The sequence below is a fragment of the Mytilus trossulus genome, chromosome 12, assembly GCF_036588685.1.
Source record: "Mytilus trossulus isolate FHL-02 chromosome 12, PNRI_Mtr1.1.1.hap1, whole genome shotgun sequence".
In the NCBI taxonomy this organism is placed as follows: Eukaryota; Metazoa; Mollusca; class Bivalvia; order Mytilida; family Mytilidae; genus Mytilus; species Mytilus trossulus.
Genome location: NC_086384.1, coordinates 3,288,358 through 3,295,014, shown reverse-complemented (window position 1 = coordinate 3,295,014; position 6,657 = coordinate 3,288,358).

The window sequence follows — 6,657 nt, the reverse complement described above, 5'->3', positions numbered from 1 at the left end:
TAGCTCAGAACGTCGACGATCAGGCGACCTTAACAAGCGAAACCTTAAAAAACAACGAAGCGAGACTACCGTAACAGATAACGAAATTGGACACGAATCAGTAGTCGCACAGTGTATTGAAAAAGAAAATAAACAGTGTTCAGGCAGCGATATCAATGATATAAAGGCCATGGTGATTACCTTAACGGAGACTATGAACACATTTTGTGATCAATTATCGTCAAGAATAGATAACATAGAAAGTAATATTTCAAAAACAATCGAACAAGTGGTAGATAAAAAGATTAAAAAGGTGATAAATGAAGAGCGCAAAAATACGAAAAAAGACCTACAGAAATTAGAGAAAAGAGTTGATGATGACATGTCAAAGTTTAAAAAAGAAGTTAAGAAGGATATAGAATGTGTACAGAAAGAACTTTCTTCAATGAGAAAATCCTATGCAGAAGTACCAAAACAGCCGAATGAGAGACTAAATATTGATGACCAACGAAATAACATCATCATCCGTAACTTACCGGAAAGCGATAATGAAAACGTCATGAAAAAAGTCAACGGACTTTTAAAGGACGGACTACGACTAAAAGACATACGTATTCAGTCAGTTGACCGTAAGAAAAGTATGCGCGAAAACAAACCGGGTGTCATTATAGTAAAATTGGAAAGTACGGAGGACAAGCGCAAAGTCATGGAAGTGAAGAGGAATCTAAAAGACACAAGAAATTTCAGGGATGTCTTTATTGACCACGACCTACCAAAATCACAACGTATGTTAAACGCAAACCTACGGCACATTGTGAAAACGATCGGAAATGACAAGCTGGAAATCCACGGATCACGAATTCAATTGAAAAAGTTTAGCGATAATATTCACGATAACAGCAGTACTAATGAAAGGAATAATGGATACATGAACACTAGATACGATAACGATAATCGCGATAATCGTGCAAATGGTCGCAGAGACTATACCCGTCGCAATAATGACTGGAATAGAGACCAACGTCACTCAAATGAGCGAAATGTTAGTAATAGCAACAGGAGTTATCGTTAGTGGCGTTGCGGGTTTTGGAATGTAAAAGGATGGAACATTTCTGAGATAACTAGGTCCGAAAATCACATTTTACGACAAACTTGTATAGAACAAGAACAATTAGACTTAATAGGAATCGCGGAGACGCATTTGACAGGAAACAACGGAATTGAAATGGCTGGATATAAGTGGATAGGACATAACCGATCTGAGATACATGTAAGGGCGAAAAAAGGTTCCGGAGGCGTCGGGTTTCTAGTGCGGAGCATTTTAGCAACGCAATACAATATAGAAGTGATTGATTCATCGAAAGAGGGAATTTTATGGATAAACTTAGAACACAAGGATAGAAAAGATGGCTTTAAAGCGTGTGTTTGTTATCTGCCACCGGTAAATTCGACAAGAAATGTTGATGCAAATGAGTTTTATGATGCTTTACTGAGCCAAGTTCATATGTACGGGAAAGATTCCTTATTTGTCTTATGTGGGGATTTCAACAGTCGTTGTTCAAACTTTGAGGATTATATACCTGGTGTTGACAAAATCCCGGAAAGAAATATAGTCGATTTTAAGAGTAATTTATACGGAGAACTATTATGTGAATATTTGATTAATTCAAGTTGTTGTATATTAAATGGACGAAATTGTGTTAAAAATAACTATACATATGTCTCTCAGCTTGGTTCATCTGTGGTGGATTACTGCATCGTTCCTTACGAATCTCTTAATCTGTTTGAAAATTTTGAAGTTATTACTATGTCAGAATTATTAGAAAAGCACAATTTATTAGAATATGCCGATCCATGCGTGTCGAAACCGGACCACTCAATGTTGATATGGAATATAAATATAGATAAAATTGTGAGAGGTAATATGAATGAAGAAATTAACACATCTGAATATAAAAAGTACGATCTTAATAACATTCCCAGCTCATTCTTAGCAACACATTTACATAAAATAGAAGATTTAATTTCATCATTGGAAGTGCAAAGTGCAAATTGTTCTGAAATTGATCAAATTTATAGTGATTTTGTGAATTTATTGAAAGTCGAAATGACGGAAAATTTAAGCTACAAAGTGATTAAAATGTCATCCGGGTTATTAAACAACAAAAGACGACGAATTAAAAAACCGTGGTGGACAGATAAACTCACAAAACTATGGAATAATGTCTGTGTCGCAGAGAAAGCCATGCTTGGAAGTAAATCTGATTCAAAAAAGCGTCAGTGTCGCATTGAATTCATTGATAAAAGGAAAACATTCGACCGTGAAGCACAGAGGGCTAAACGAACTCATTGGAGAAAACAAATGGTTGAAATAGACGACATGGAAACTACTAATCATAGCGAATTTTGGAAAAAAATCGGACGAATTGGTGTTGGTACAGAACGAAGAAAACTTATACCTATGTCGGTTCAATTGCCAGACGGAAGCATAGCCCATGGTCGTGAAGCAGTGGTTACTGAATGGAAACGTTCGTATTGTAGTTTACTGAACCCAGAAACTGTCAATTCAGAATACGTAATGGACCAAAGACTTGATACCGAGATTGAAATGAATAATGAAATCACAAGTTTTGAAGTAGTGAACGCTGTGCGTAGCCTAAAGCGTAACAAAGCCGTTGGCGTGGACGAAATACCGGCCGAAATCCTAAAAGTCCCAAGTTTACTGAACTTTTTACACAAACTGTTCAACAAGTGTTTTTCGAGTGGATTCATCCCTATAACGTGGACAAAGGGAATTATAAACCCAATCCCGAAATCGTCAACATCAAATCCGAAAGACCCAATGAGCTACCGAGGTATAACGTTGGTACCAGTGTGCTATAAACTATACTGTCATATACTAAATAATAGGTTAGTAAAATGGGAGAACGAAAATGACATTCTTCATGACGGTCAAAACGGATTTCGAAAAGGGCGCAGTACAATTGATCACATCAAATCGTTAACATCAATAATAGAGACTAGGAAATTAAAACGTTTATCGACTTTCGTTGCATTTATTGATTTTCGTAAGGCATATGACGGGATAAACCGAGCGATGTTATTCCAGAAACTATTCGACCTTGGTATATGTGGGAATATTTATAACGCTATTTTGTCTCTGTATAAGTCCGTGGAATGCTGTGTTCGCATAAATGGACATAAGACAGACTGGTTCAACGTTCAATGTGGTCTTAAACAAGGCTGTTTGTTGTCGCCATTACTTTTCAACTTGTATATAAACGGATTAGCTTCATATATCGATTCACTAGATATTGGAATTGACATCGATGGGGAAAAGGTGTCCATGTTACTTTATGCCGATGATTTAGTGTTGTTATCAAACACAGAAACAGAGCTACAAACATTACTTGATGCATTAGATTTATGGTGTACCGATAACAAGATGACAATAAACGATAACAAGTCAAATATAGTTCACTTTCGACCAAATTCGTTCCCGAGAAGTCAAACAACCTTTCATTGCGGAAACCACATTTTACAGACAGTAGAACGTTACACATATTTAGGCTTAGTTTTTACAGAACACTTGGACTATAACGTCATGGCAAAGTATATTGCAGCAGCAGCTAGTCGAGCACTTGGACTTGTAATATCGAAATACAAGGGACTAGGAGGTTTACCTTTTGGAACTTTTACAAAGCTGTACGACTCTATGGTTTGGAGTACTATTAGTTACGGTGCTGCAGTATGGGGAGATAAGTCATTCTCGTGTATAAATGCCGTTCAAAACAAAGCAATCCGTTTTTTCATGGGAGTTGGTCGTTATACCCCAAACGTTGCAGTAAATGGAGATTCGGGATGGACACCACCGTCTGTGAAACAATGGCGGGTAATCATAAACTATTGGAATCGGTTAAGATATATGGATGAAAATAGAATAAATAAGAAAATAGACAATTGGGCAGAGCAGAATTTCAGGCGTCATCGAGTGTGCAAAAACTCAAACTTTAGAATTTATAGTCTATTCGAATCATGTGGTATAGCGAACTGGTTTGATGACACTGATATTGATAAGCAGCAAGTTAACAATGCTATACACGTAAAACTTATGTCTGACTTTAAACAGAAATGGAATGAAGATCTGCATAAAGACACTTCTAGACGAAATGGACCAGGAGGTAACAAACTACGTACATATAGAACATTTAAACAGTATGTATATACAGAACTTTACCTAGATAAGCTGATTATACCTTCACACAGAAGAGCTTACTCTCAGTTTCGCTGTGGTGTTGCCCCAATACGTGTAGAGACAGGACGCTACGAGAGTCTTCCAGTAGATCAAAGAACTTGTTTTGTTTGTGACAATAAAATTGAAAACGAGGAGCATGTATTGACTGAATGTCCGTTATACGACGATTTAAGAGACGAACTGTATAATATTTTAAACTTTGAATACGAACATTTTAGTCTATTGCCGAATTCTTTGAAACTTTCATTTATTTTAGCGAATGATAATATTAATGTGATACAAAAAAGTGCCAAAACCTGCAAGCTTATTTTAGACCGTAGAAGACGTTTTTTATACCGATAATTGATGTAAATATGTTTTATCATTTAACTTTTGTTTTATAATTGCTTTTTGAAAATTTGTAAATATTAGTTCCTTTTAATCCGTCTCTCATAATTCTTTTAGAATGGCATTAATAATTTTAAAAAGGTTTACTTTTATAATGTGAAATGTTTATACTGTATTATTGATGGTGAGACGTTAATAAAATATTATTGTATTGTATTGTATATTTCGGCATATGACAAATTGAAAATTGCATGTGAAAATTAGTCAATTTTGGGGAAAAAATTATTTTGAAAATGTATGTATTACTAGTAACACTTACCAAACAAAGTTATACATGGTGTGCAGCATAGAATCCAAATCAAAGCTGCCAACGTTATTCGATCACAGAGCAGCATATCACGCATGTTTCAGAATACACATTTATTAAAAAATTAACAGGCTTTTTATCTTAAAACAATAACGTTCATGTAAAACATGTTTTTTGTTAAACGTCAAACTTAAGCTTTTATATCTATAGCGTACATTGTATAGCTGTTATTACAGTTCTCAACGAGATTAAGTCTGCAGTTCATATAAATACAACAGTACAAACAATGACTTCCTTGTTTGCAATGATAATGTAATGCAATATTTCGTTCTGAATGAAATGAAATAAAATAACATCCTTAAAAATTGATTTAATTATCAGAAAATAAAAACCAAACTAACATAAATGTTGTATACATTTACAAGATCCTAGAACCAATTCGTCGATAACTCTTTTTTTTTGCATCGCACATGGTCATGTTTATTTCTGATTGTAAATGATGTTTTTATTCTCAATTCATTTGATGTTGGATGTTTACTGATTGATGCTCTGTCCCAGATAAACGATTTATTATTAGTTGTTTTTGTCTTCGAACTAACAGTTAGTAACTACGAGTGCACTCAGATCTGTATTTACTGTCTTCCTAGTTGTAGGCGTGCATAAATACCCTTCCACGTCCGGTCAGAATTTGTGTTTCTTGTTGTTCAGCTTTGTATAAATCTGGTGAGTAAAGCCATTTTTTGTAGTTTGTTCATATATTGTACTGTTACACAACTAAATAGAGGGTTGGGCGCTAGAAAATATTTTTGAATGTGCTTGTCCAAAGTAAGAACTGTTGGAGAACCATTTATATGCATGTATATATTACACAAAACTATTTAGTTCGGTTTATGATTCCTAATAACAAAATCAATATTTATACCAATAAAAGCGATATTTAAAGGTCTAATGTCAGTGTTTAATTGGTAAAAATTTAGAATAAGTGTATTTAAAGCACCGATAAGTTTATTTAAAGCACCGATAATATAAAAAAAAGATGTAGTATGATTGCCAATGAGACAACTATCAACAAAAGACCAAAATGACACAAACATTAACAATTATAGGTCACCGTACGGCCAAGTTTATCTAAAGCACCGATAAGTTTAACCTGAAAGTTTTGAATATTTTGAGCTCGGTAAACACAATCTCCGTAAAAGTTTTGATGTGTTTCTCTTTTTGAAATAAGCTCTTTATCGGTACAGTCAATCAAACAATCAAATTGTCTTTGTTCTTACCCATTACTGCTAATTGTAGTTAGTCAGTATTGTAATAGCAAGTCCGGCCAAGTTGTTGTGATGTTTACAAACTCTGTTTTTCACACAAACTTTTTGACGCACATTTACTAGAAAATGAGACGAAAGAAATAAGAATTTTATTCGATCTATTTAAATGTATATTTATAAATGGCCCATTAAAACGTTTAATTCCGCTGCAAATGTTTGCACCTGTCCTAAGTCAGGAATCTGATGTACAGTAGTTGTCGTTTGTTTATGTAATATATACGTGTTTCTAGTTTCTCGTTTTGTTTATATAGATTAGACCAGTGGTTTTCCCGTTTGAATGGTTTTACACTAGTAATTTTGGGGCCCTTTATAGCTTGTTGTTCGGTGTGAGCCAAGGCTCCGTGTTGAAGGCCGTACTTTAACCTATAATGGTTTAATTTGTAAATTGTTATTTGGATGGAGAGTTGTCTCTTTGGCACTCACACCACATCTTCCTATATCTATGTAATTAGTTTTAGAAAAGG